We start from the raw sequence: 13,763 nt of genomic DNA, 5'->3' as shown, positions 1-13,763 counted from the left end.
ACCAGCCAAATATCATTGATTTAATTGAGAAACCAAGAAGTGAACTAAGAATTATACTATATCCAAGCATCCTAACAACATCCTTAGTACCACTCTGCACATTCATGTATGGATATGATTGATGGCATATAAAAATGCTACACTTAGCATGTTGGACTACCAACTTACACAAATAACGGTGTATGCTAGTGTCTCTAAATAAAGAGGACAGTAGGGTCGTTTGGGGGGTGGGTGCGGGGGGGTTTCATGAATTGCTGTTTTACCTGTAAACTGTAAGTAACTTTTGTTTGCAGCCTCTTGTCATTTAGTTTCAGTGTGTGGTCATTTCCAATTTATTGTTCAGGTTTGGTGGGTAACACAGATAAGTTTGAAAAATTTATATTTTTGCAACTGAGAACCAGTACAGTTCTCAGACCTGGCTTGTTTATGATCTGATTTTAAGTGCTGAGGAAATGAGTCCAAAGGGAAACAGCAGCTTTCTCACCTTTTAATCTTATTCTTGATTAGAACCCTGTGAGCTACCAAGACCTGCACCACTAATTTAGTTGCATTTGTTCTAATGGACAGTGAGCCTGCGTAGGGTTTTTGAAAGGCAATGTCCCCAATCACATGACCAGGGAAAAAAAGAAAATAAACTTTCCTTCAGATGTGTAGCAGGAAAAAAATGCAAACTTTCCCTATGATAACCTACTCTTCACGCAGACCGTTTCACCCCGTTATTAAGGAATTGCACCAGAGAAGCAAGGTACAAGCAGAAGTTGTAAATCTTATTTTTTTTCCCAGGTAAACTCTCGGGTAACACAGCCAGAAGATCTGGATTAATTAGGGTCTGAATAGCAGATGTAGGGATGATTCTTGAAGTGTTGTCACTCATTTCCCATTTCTAAAAACAACACATTGAGAGGGTTTGCGATCAGAGAAATAGAAGAGGTGCTTACGACTTACAAAATACTTTGAGTTTTTCTCCAGTACTGGGAGAAAATATGCTTGTAATGGATTTTCAAATCACAGTTATGCCTGATCGTTTCCCATACTTGATTTAAGTGTTTGTAGCTCTTCAATATAGTGACTGATGAACATAGGGCCATCTCAGTGGAATTTGTCACAGTATGCAAGTACGTGTGGGTGTCTATATAACATAAACATAGCTATAAACTGGCATGGCCCTCTGCTGTAGAAGGGGAGAATACAACCACATGTGTTTTTGGGCCCCCTTTTTCCTGGCCATAAAAAGTCCCTTGATTTTCATACTTCATGAGGTCATAGGAGCTCTGTTGGCAGAAATAAAGCCCTACGTCTCCATTTATTACCTTCAGGCATACGGGTGAATACAGAGATTTACCCATCGTGTGTTTTACAGTTGATTCAATGCCATTGCTCAGCATAGTCTCCTCTATATTCATGGTTAGGCACAGAAATAGGGCTAGTTTTCAAAAGGGTTTGCAAGTTGTTCCCCTGAACCAGGATCAATTCAGCTTAATAAACTCGGTGCTGAAGTGCTGTGTCAATGTTTTATTAACACAAGTATTTGATTGAATTGCAGATTTTAATATTTCCTAGGCGCAAACAAGTTTTCAAAAATGTTAGAAACATGACCAGGCTTTCCAAAAATGTATATGCCTTGATAAATAAATGTCCTTAAGGAAGAAAGGCTTGTATGTAACATTGTTTAACTTAATATGCAACTTGGATAGTGTACATATGATTAAGACCTGGTTGGCAAACTGCTGCCAACTCGACTCAACATTGATAATGCACCATCCATATGGCCTTTATAAACATCGGCTTCATTCTGTGAAGATATTGGCTTAATTATCAAGAAGGCAAAAATCGAATGCATGACCTTAACCCCTACGTTAAATAACATATGAGGGGGAAACTGTGTTAGCGCTTGTCACTGAACTTGTGTAACTAGGAGTCAAGTTAAGCAGTGTGATTCAAGGAAAAAGATAAGAACAGAAAACAGAAAAAATGTTACATAAGATCAAGCACTGATACAGCAAAACGATAAAATTTGGTAGAAGTCAAAAAGATTAAAGCATGACTGAGAAATATGAATAAAGTATACCTATAAAACCATTCAGAAATTTGAAATCAATAATATGAAATGTACAATTTATAAATACAAAAATTAAATATGAGACATGAAGCATATGGAGCAGTAAGAAGCCTTCACGGAGGTTTGGGAACTTCTTGTTGCAAAGGAGATATTGGCAAAGAGCTTTTGGCACTTTCATTAAACAAAGAGGTAACAGGGTCCCACAATTCCATTCTTTTCTTCGCCAGGGTCAATGGGTAAACATAAGTCGTGTCTAATCTGTAATTATAGCAGACTGCATACCACCAAGCCTGATATGAAATTTTGATGAAGTCTTTCCGGTTTTTGGTGATTTGTTGAAAAAAACCCGCTAACAATAAATCAATGATTCTGGTACGCATAGTACACTGATTCCAAATAGGAGAAGCACTCCCCAAGAAAATGTGTGAAACAGAAAAAGGATGTGTGGAGAATTTTTTTTTTATTGATCTGGGACCATACTTGTAACCAAAAAGTGCGAACTAGGGGGCAATCAAAAAGCATGTGGAAAAGGTCCGCACGTGGCGTTGAACAGGACGAGCATGAATCTGTGGAATCTGGAAACTGTTTGCTGAGATTGAATGGGGAAAGTAATAAGTAATTGTAAATAAAAAATAGTGTCTGAGTCGCACTAGCCGCTCTAGAAGATTTGCGCAACTTCAACCAGATTTTATCCCAAAGTTCAATGGGCCAGGAGAAATGGAAATCTTCTTCCCAAATCTCCTCCGTCTTAGTTTTAGTACGAGATGAGGAGGAAGTTAAAAGAGAAGCATACATTCTGGAAGCTCTGGCTTTTTTGAGGAGTAAATAATATAATGAAGGCATACTAGAAGGCTCTGGATAAACAAGAGAAGGAGAAGCAAGATATGCATTATGAGCCTCTTGAAGTGCAGTGATTAACAAGGCATATTTAGTTCGGAAAGAAGGAGGAAAATTGAAGGAGGAGAGATAGCTGATGAAAATCTGGAAACTGTTTGCTGAGAGTGAGTGGGGAAAGTAATAAGCAATTGTAAATAAAAAATAGTGTCTGAGTCGCACTAGCCGCTCTAGAAGATTTGCGCAACTTCAACCAGATTTTATCCCAAAGTTCAATGGGCCAGGAGGCATGGAAATCTTCTTCCCAAATCTCCTCCGTCTTAGTTTTAGTACGAGATGAGGAGGAAGTTAAAAGAGAAGCATAAATTCTGGAAGCTCTGGCTTTTTTGAGGAGTAAAGAATATAATGAAGGCATACTAGAAGGCTCTGGATAAACAAGAGAAGGAGAAGCAAGATATGCATTACGAGCCTCTTGAAGTGCAGTGATTAACAAGGCATATTTAGTTCGGAAAGAAGGAGGAAAATTGAAGGAGGAGAGATAGCTGATGAAAAGGAGAGGGGTCGACCTTGATGGTATAATTGATGAACCCATATGAGACCACGAGATCGCCATGCCTTCCAAAAGATGGGCCTGTTATTAATCAGGATAGAAATATTGTGCCAGATGGGTTTCTCAAAAAAGGATGATATAGGGAGACTAGGGAGAATTTTAGACGTGTGCTTAAGAATAGGAGTAGCTACACACTGTGGTTTTTCGAGAAAACATGAGATATTCTTTAAAAGAGAAGGGAGAAATGAAAGAGCTCTCCAGGTCCAGCCAAAGAGGAGACGAGGCGGTAAAATCCAAAAGCCACCTAGACACGTGATGTAGCAGAAAAGATTTATGGTATAGAGAGAAGTTAGGAAAATTCACCCCACCCTCCGTTTTAGGACGCATCAGTTTATTCAAGGACATACGAGACTATTTGTGACCCCATAAAAAGGTAGAGAGAATAGAATTAATTTTTTTGAAATATTTTGAGGGGATGGAAAATGGGATGTTGGAAACGGTGAAGAGGACGATAGGCAAAAGCATCATCTTGATCGTATCCAACCTCCCCCACCAAGATAAATAAAGAGGATGCCACTTGGAAGTAAGGGTAATTAGTTTTTGAATACAATCATCTAAACAACGAATAACTGTGCCTTTAAGAGATGCCGTAAAGTTAAGTCCCAAGTATTTAATAGACTCTGAGTTCCATGAGAAGCCCAAAGCAGAAAAACCATTTTTAAGAGTAAATTTCGTGAGGGGTAAGATTTTGCACTTGTCCCTGTTTAATTTATATCCCGATACATGAGCAAAGGAATCTACCTCAGTTAAGAATGCAGGAAGGGAAGAACTGGGTTGGGAGACGAACAATAAGACATCATCGGCATATGCCGCCATCTTAATGTTAGATTGCTTGAAAGTGAAGCCATGAATGTCATTGTTTTGGCGAATCCTTAATAGGAAAGGCTCTAGGGCAAGGTCAAACAAAAAGGGGGAAAGAGGACAACCTTGTCGAACCCCTCTGTTAAGAGTAAAATAAGGAGATAAACCGCCATTTGCCGAAATGGCCGCCCTTGGGTGAGAATACAATAGTGAAATAAACGTGGATATTTTTAGAACCAAAGCCAAACCACTTCAGGACCTGAAAAAGATACAACCATTCAACTCTATCAAAAGCTTTCTCAGCATCAATAGCAATGGCTGCGAGAGATTGAGATGAGTGAGAAGATTTAGAAATAATATCGAAGAACAATCTGGTACTGTCCGCAAGGAATCTGCCCTTGACAAAATCAGACTGTTCCTTGCCTAGAAGTTCAGGTAAGTGCGATTCCAAACGAAGAGCCAGCGCTTTCGAGAACATTTTATAATCAATATTTACCAGAGATATTGGACGATAATTCTTACAATACTGCGGCTCCTTACCTGGTTTGGGAAGAATACAGATAAGAGCATGCGAGAAGGTACCAGAAGCTGAACCAGAAGCAAGGAAAGTAGAGATTAAAATATATAATTTGGGAATAAGCAATTTGGAAAAGTGGGAAAAGAATTCAACTGTAAAACCATCTGGGCCCTGAGCTTTCCCATGTTTCAAAATCTGCAGTGCTCGAAAGAGCTCTGATTGCGTTATATCTGTTTCCAATGGAAAAAGATCGGGAGGCGAAACAAAAGGAAATTAAATCTGAGAGAGGAATTGAGATATAGTGTCTGCAGACGCATTCGATTCAGAGGAATAGAGTGATTCATAAAAAAGTTGAAACTCCTGCAGAATATCATTATCCTTATGCTTGAGTGAGCCATCCTGACCATGAATGGTGTCTATGTTGACCCGGTTTTGTCTAGCTTTTAAGTAATTAGCCAACAATTTCTCAGCTCTGTTTTGACCACCATAGAATTTGGCACTAGACTTTAGCAGATAGTTAGAAGCATTATTTGTGGTATCTATATTAAACTTAAGTTTAGTGGCAATAAGTTCACTCATGCATTCTTTGGACTTTGAAGTGTAATAAGAGTGTTCTAAACTTTTTAATTTTGGAAAAAAGATCTTCGGTGGATTGTTGCGCCTTCCTTCGTTTACGGGAGACGTATTGAATTATAAAATCCCTAGCTGAAGCTTTAAAAGCGTCCCATACCACCGGAAATTGAATCTCGTCAGATTGATTTAACAAGAAAAATTCGTGAAAAAAAGTAGTAAAAGAAGAGACAAAAACAGAATCAAGGAGGAGAGAATTGTTGAAACGCCACTTCTTAGCAGCATTAGGTTTACAGCGAACATCCAGAGATATTGAAACTGGCGCATGATCAGAGATTAAAATGGATCCAATATCAGAAGAAATGAGGGATTGAGAGAGGTGATGTGAAATAAAAAAATAGTCCAATCTTGAATGAGTGTGATGAGGCGGGGAAAAAAAAAGAGTATTCTCGTAAAGTAGGGTTACATAATCTCCAGGCATCGAGTAATTTATATTGATGAATGAGTTGCGTGAAAGATTTATGCGATTTGTGGGGAATGTATGCAGTGGATGATTGTCTATCTAAAAATGGATCAAGAACCTCGTTACAATCTCCAGCTAAAATGCAATGGTCAGTATAATGTTGTGTAATATGTGGAGCCAGGGAGGACCAAAAAGAGGCATCACCAGTGACTGGGGCGTAAACATTTAATATGGACATAGGAACCTTATCCAAAGTAAAGTTTACCAGAACCCACCTACCTAATTGATCAGTACAACTTGTGACAACTTTGACAGGAAGTGATTTGCGAAACAAAATCATTACGTTTGCCATCACCTGGGGAGAAATAAACCTCCCCCACCCAACCCCTTTGTAATTTAATAGATTCTTCAGCAGAGAGGTGAGATTCCTGTATACAAGATATATCAGCGTTAAGTTTAGCAATGTGGGACAATACTCTTTGCCTTTTAATTGGTGAATGGAGGCCTCTAACGTTCCATTAAACAATTGTCAGAGGCATACCATAACGTGAAAGATATTAAACATTAAAATCCAGTCATATAACTCATAAGGACAAAATGAGAAAGCCATGCATGTGTGAAACAAAGAAGACATCAAAAACCATACCAGATATAACCATGGTAAACAGGAAGCGGAGTGCAATAGATGCCAAATAACTATTATTTGAAAAAAGAAGTTGAAAATAGACTGAGAAAGTAATAAGGAAAAAAAAGAAGGTAAAGCTAAAAAAGAAGGAGATGGAAAACAAATAAGAATTGAAAATAGAAAAGAACATAGGAGAAAAGCGTAAAAATACATCAAGAAACATTCAGAGGAAACTGAGAAAAAAAGAGAATAATAGTGCACTGTTAACCAATTGGGAAAAGGGGTGACGAAGTGGGAAAAAGAAGACAGATGTCTTAGGGAAAAGATGTAAAAGAGACAAAGATAAAAGAAGGGGAGGAGAAACAATTGAGAGATGCAATGTATCTGAGTAAGAGAGATGATAAGGAAGCAGGAGCAAGTGGATAGGAAACCAAAAATAAAACCAAATGGCAAAAAACATTAGGAAAAAGGGGAAGACAGAAAACTTACATAACATCTGGAACAAGACAAAGCAAAGGGTAGGAGGGTGGAAGCCACGTGAATAATGGCGCGACCATAGCTCAAACGGGAAGACGAAGGAAGGGAGAAGACCCAACGGACCTCACGAACAGAGGGAAGGAACCAGAAGAACCGGGAAAGAATCTGTGTAAGAAAAAAGGAATGTAAGATTAAACATATTAAGTAATAAACTATACAATATGTACTGTAAAGCATAAGCAACCATCATAAATAGTAACTACAAAACAGAGAAGCACATCCACTGCAATGACGGAAGATTACTTAGAGCCTGAGACAGAAGCAGTATCCATCGCCTCGCTGGAATGCGAATAAAGAAAACCTTTCAGCTTCAAAGGGTCATCATATGTGGTAGTCTTATTGTTAATAGTCACTTTAAAAAGTCAAGGATGAAACAACCCATATTGTGCTCCCAAGGAACGCAGTTGAGGTCGAAGAGACAAGAACTCCTTACGTCGGTCAGCTGTTGATTTGGCATAATCCTGTAAAAAGAATAAGGGATGGCCAGACCATGTAATGCGATTCATAGCCCTCGCTGCAGATAAGACTATGAGTAAGTCAGTGTACTTGAGGAAGTACATAATCACTCCTCTCGGTTTCCTCGTTGAAGCAACAGAAGAAGACGTGCCTCTAATTGAGCCCAGGCGATGTGCCCTTTGTATATTAAGATTAGTACCCTCTGGCAGATGAAGGAGCCTTGGCAAGAATGATTTGAAATAAGCAATGGGATCAGATCCCTCCAGACCTTCCTCAAGACCATAAAGGCGCAGGTTATTCCGCCTACTCCTATTCTCCAAATTTTCGATCTGCTTATGCAAAATCGAGACTTGTGAACATACTTGATCGACTTTGGATACAGAGGACTCCATTGATGCCACATTTTGCTCGAGTGCAGTAATCCGTTCATCTACAGAGAGCCATTTGTCTGAAAGTTGTTGAATTGTGGATTTGGTCTCTTCAATAAAAGGACGCAGGGCCCTTATTTCATCTAATAATAAGTCAATAGTAGTGGCAGAAGACGTCTGTGAAGGCGGTGAAGGAGGATCTTTTTTTAATCTTTTGATTGTGCCTTTTTTGGTAGCAGGCGCTGATGAAGTTAAAGATGATGAACCCTTTGTAGACGTGGCATCAGGTAAGTCCTCCATCGCTAAACACTGATAGCGGGATCCCGTGTGAACGAAGGATTTCTTAACAGTGGTGGAGGGCTTACGCAAGTCTTTATATAATCTCCCCATACAAAAAATGCGAAAGTCAAAAGTATGAAGGTTGTGAAAACAAATTGACGCAATCTAACTGAAATAAGCAGGAGCACAAAATGTACAGGTAAGTCAGTGGAACACTCTAAGCATGTTTGAACAATGCCCCATCAAGCCAAATAGTACAGAACCTCAGCATGCTCACTATGTAAATGCATAGATAAATAGAGGCAAATCTACACAATAAGCGAGCAAAGAGCGGAAGTAGGTAATTGCAAATAAAACAATGGCGCACCAGTAAAAACCAACATCGCAACTGCAGTTATCATGAGTGAGGCAAAACATAGCACCAGAGTCCACAGTCATACAATAATATACAACCAGTAATAGTAGCAATACCTTAAGACCCTGAGAAACAGGCAGACCCACTCTGTACATTGCAAGTAAACATAACATGAGCATACAGGTCAGTGACAAAAAGAAAAAAAAATCTGTAGCTTAAGTCAAAACACCATGAAAAAAGCTTTGTGTCATTTAAAGGTAAAAAAAACGAGCAGAAGAGATGAAAAACCAAAAACAACACAATGGAATAATAGGAGGAGAAAAATATGAAAACAATGGTAATTTTGGAATTTGAAGCCGATAGGATTCTAGTGAGGCCAAATAAAGCAGTCCATATTAGAACAGTTTGTGATATTCAGCAGACAGAATGGCGGCGCACTGATGTATAGAACCAATTCTGAGGAGAAAGTGGAAATAAATGGCATTCCATGAATAGAGGCATGAAGGTGGCACAATAGTCCTGAGAAGGAAACTGCCACTAGCGCTACAACAGGAAAGACCATAGTCACCAAGGTCCGTAGAAAAAACCGCTAGGAGCTTCGCTCCGTCAGCGGGAGATTAGAAGATGGCGGCGGTCATACAATCGACTACGCCACATACACTCACTTGTAAATCTCGCAATAAAGGAAACACGACCAGGTCCCAGGTCCGGAAAGGAATGCAGGAGGAAACCTTCCTACATCGTATCCTCAAGTATTAGGCGCCTTCCGTATCTGAGGAAGGAACATCGGCCGGTCTCCCTTCCTCGTCCTGCGGAGAGCTACGGGACCGCGTCCATCACCATCGGGCGTAAGCCACCCTCCCCCCGGCTTAACTCTTAATATGTAGCATCTTAAGATGTTCTGCTGCCGTATATCAGGCAGAACTTTGCCTATATGCTTGTTGCTCAAAGCTGACCATTATGAATAACTATTTCTTATGTTATCTGAAATATTTAGGCCACAATCAGTTACTCCTTCCCTGTTTTTATCTTGGCCATGTTGAGATCATGGTCATCACCTGACTTGAGGATCCTGAGAGCAGAGATTAGGGATGGTCTCACGGGTAACAATGCAGGGTGTTTACTGCATCGTTTTCTTGTTAGTTCCATTGTTTTTGTGCCTTTGATCGTCTAGAGTTTTCGACTGATTCATCCACTATTTGCAATTAGAAAATTGACCACCTTTCTGTCTAGGCATTGAGTCACTGAATCATGCTTAAAGTGGGTATTCTTGAAATTTCGCTTTAATAGCTTTCCTTTAGTTGATTTCATGAAAACACGGCGTTTAGACCATTCCATGTAAAGAAGATAATTGAAGTGATATTACTTGCTAAAAAGATACTTTTCAGCCCCAGTTATTCTTCATTATGACTTGAGTATATTGCTAGCTTTTGTAAACCCATGCGAAACACTTGAGTTAGAATGCCGAAGTGCTGCAACTTTCCCTTTTCCCGACAGCACTTCGCAGACGCACTTGTACTATTCGAAACAGCTGTTTGTTCACATGTTTCTGTAAAGCAAATTTGGCAATTTTTAAAATGTATTATTGGATTACTTGTGCATATATGCTGTTTTTCTTGTTTACAGTTACAGAGTATATATTTACTCAAAAACTCAGAATTAAATTGCTGAGGCTCCAAATGTTGAAGTCTGAATTTAAACACGATTAATTGAAAGGACACCTTTCGATGTTCTGCTTAACTGAAGTACCACATTTCACACAGCTGCTACTTTAGTTAATAACAGACAAGTACACTGCATTGCTCAGGTGGGACTCATGGTGAAGATGCGGTAGTCCGCAGTGGCAGCCCGTAATGTGCAGTAGGGCTGGGGCGGATGCGCACATGCGCACACACACACCACATTCACGTGCACACACCACATTCACGTGCACACACACATACACCACAGCGACATGCACATACACACACACCACATTCATGTACACACACACCCAGCACATTTACATGCACACACCCATTCTAAGCATGCACGCATGCACACAAACATTCATACGTGCATGCACGCATCCAACAACATTTAAATAAAAAATAGTACCTGGACACAGGAGAGATCTCGGGTAGTGGGAGGGAAGAATTTGTTCTTTCCAGAAGACAAAATCGGGGCTAATTGGCTTCCTCAACAGAGGCTTCCTCTCACTGGCTGACCATGACTTTCCTTATCTCGTCAAAGAGTGGGATGGGGTCAGTGAGAGTTGCCAACCCCACCTCATTCAGTGATGAGCGTCACTGATGGACACTGGGCCATGGGCACTTTAGGACTTGAAACTGAAGCACCTAGGTCGGAGTCTGATCAGTGACACACACCCTCATCATGAGGGGGGATGCTCACTGAAGACTTTGGCAGCCTGAGGAGGTCTCATCCATCAGGCTGTGAAATTTTCATACCAACAAATTTCGACTCAGGCAGCCAGGTGCCTTTGCATTTAGAGCATCTACAGTACCTGGCTGCCTTACACTCCATGGAGTGTGTCTGTCAGACAGACCTTTGATCAGCCCGACAGACACTCTTCCTGCTTGAAAAAGGTGTGGGCTCTGTCCTTAAAGATGGGCCATCGCTGGTAGTGAGGTTAATACAGCCAACCTGCACAGAGGCCTCTCATTTTATTTCTCAAGGTGCCATCTGTGTCAGGAGACACACGGTTATTTCCTCTGTCATGCTCCCATGCAATTGAATAGCCTAGGTTGTGCTTAACATGCCAAAGGGCTGAAGTTTAGATACTGTATTTGGTCCTAGAAAATTGGCAGATAGCGTCTGTGAGAACTGTGAAGTTGTGGAAACAGAGAAGCACCACCCTAGGATACACCTGACTGTGAACTTGCCTCTGTGGCAGATACAAGGTAGAGGGTCCAGCTTGCAATATCATAGAGGGCCCTCAGTGTGGATGAAGGGAGGGTTTAGAGTGGTTGGGTGAGAGGTTTACTTTTCTGCAGCCTGGCTGCTTTTTACAAGTAAATATTTCAGTGTGTATGTTCTTTGAATTTACTTATTAACTGGCAAAGCTCACACTGTCCGTGCACGGCTGGAAGGGAGTTATCTCACAAAGACTGAGAGACCGTTTGTTGTTGTTTTGCCCTCAAGAGGGGACCGGGACTGCAAGCCCCAGCATGCAACGCAGCCTGCATGCCGCCACCGCCAGTTCCACCAAGCCAGGAGGCGCGTAAAACCGGCCCAGGGTGGGAGACCGTTTGTTGTTGTTTTACCCGGTGGAGAGGGGGGGGGAGGGAGGGGACGGCTCTGCAAGCCCCAGGGCGCAATGCGGCTTGCACGTCGCCACCACAAGTTTCACCTTGCAAGGAGGCGTGTAAAACTTGCCCAGGTCTCCCTTAGAAGTCTGTGCCCGTCCGCTCCTACGAAACATCGGAAAGTAAACAAGAAAATAATTCCGGCATAGAAAGGTGAAGGCACTGCAGGTTTGGACACTAAGGACGCCAAGATTTTGGGAGAACTATGGGGGCCCTTGAGACAAAAAATTGTGGAAACAGTGACTGGGCTAATGAACAATGTTTGTAATGAAATATCTAAAATTCTGGATGACACTAGAGTCTCACTTGGTAAAATTGAGATAGCATTTCCCCCCTTAGCCAGGGCACGCAGATTTCCATCTTAAGGATACCATCCACTCCGGATCACTGACCGACCCCTGCCCACACCACGTCTTCAACAAGGCCGACTCCACCATCGCACCCCAACTCCGGAACGTCATCAACGCCTCCTTCAACACCGCCACCTTCCCGGAGAGCTGGAAGCACGCCGAGATCAGCGCCCTCCTGAAGAAACCTACAGCGGACCCCACCAATCTCAAAAACTTCCGCCCCATCTCGCTCCTCCCTTTTCCTGCTAAAGTCATCGAGAAGATCGTCAACAGACAGCTGACCGCCTTCCTCGAGACGAACGGATCCCTCGACCCCTCGCAGTCCGGCTTCAGAGCCAACCATAGCACCGAGACCGCCCTCATCGCAGCCACCGACGACATCCGGACCCTGCTCAACAAGGGGGAAACAGTGGCCCTCATACTCCTGGACCTCTCCGCTGCGTTCGACACGGTCTGCCACCGCACCCTAGTCCAGCGCCTCAGCAACATCGGTATCCAAGAGAAGGCACTGGAGTGGATCATCTCGTTCCTCGCCGGAAGAACACAAAGAGTCCGCCTCCCCCCGTTTCGCTCCGAGGCCACCGAAGTCATCTGCGGCGTCCCGCAAGGATCTTCACTCAGCCCCACCCTCTTCAACATCTACATGAAACCTCTCGCAGCCATCGCACGCCAGCACAACCTCAACATCATCTCCTACGCCGACGACACCCAGCTGATCCTCTCCCTCACCAGAGACCCCGACACCGCCAGAACCTGCCTACACGAAGGGATGAAAGACGTCGCCGAGTGGATGAAGGACAGCCGCCTGAAACTGAACTCGGACAAGACGGAAGTCCTCCTCCTGGGATCTTCGCCCTCCGCCTGGGACGACTCCTGGTGGCCCCCAGCCCTGGGCACCGCACCCAAGCCAACCGACCACGCACGCAACCTGGGCTTCATCCTGGACCCCTCCCTCTCGATGACCAGACAAGTCAACGCCGTCTCCTCATCGTGCTTCAACACCCTGCGTATGCTTCGCAAGATCTTCCGCTGGATCCCGACCGAGACCAGGAAGACTGTCACCCAGGCACTCGTCACCAGCCGACTGGACTACGGAAACGCCCTCTACGCCGGAACCACAGACAAGCTACAGAAAAGACTCCAGCGCATCCAGAACGCCTCCGCCCGACGCATCCTGGATGTCCCCCGACGCAGCCACATCTCCAGCCACCTGAGGAACCTGCACTGGCTCCCCGTCAACAAGCGGATCACGTTCCGGCTCCTCACCCACGCACACAAGTCTCTCCACGACCTGGGCCCCAAGTACCTCAACGACCGCCTGACCTTCTACACGCCCACCCGCCAGCTACGGTCCACCAGCCTCGCCCTCGCAGCCGTACCACGCATCCGAAGAGCCACCGCCGGAGGAAGATCGTTCTCTTACCTGGCTGCCAAGACTTGGAACTCCCTCCCCATCCACCTTCGGCTGACCCAGGACCATCTCGCCTTCAGGAAACAACTCAAGACCTGGCTGTTCGAGCAATAGCAGACCCCTTCCCCCAACCGCCTTGAGACCCTCCCGGGTGAGTAGTGCGCTATACAAATGGCATGATTGATTGATTGATTGATACTCAACCAGCCACCCTCCCTGTAGC

At 43.2% G+C, this 13,763-nt stretch overlaps 1 protein-coding gene across 3 annotated transcripts in view; it reads left to right on the top strand.

Moving 5' to 3' along the window:
- The window catches only part of NDUFAF6 (NADH:ubiquinone oxidoreductase complex assembly factor 6), an 86,674-nt gene that overhangs the window by 7,404 nt on the left and 65,507 nt on the right, over positions 1–13,763 (top strand). The gene's annotated exons all lie outside the window — the stretch shown is intronic.

Source organism: Lissotriton helveticus, chromosome 4_1 (assembly GCF_964261635.1).
Source record: "Lissotriton helveticus chromosome 4_1, aLisHel1.1, whole genome shotgun sequence".
Taxonomy (NCBI): Eukaryota; Metazoa; Chordata; class Amphibia; order Caudata; family Salamandridae; genus Lissotriton; species Lissotriton helveticus.
This window is presented reverse-complemented; position numbering and strand designations above follow the sequence as displayed.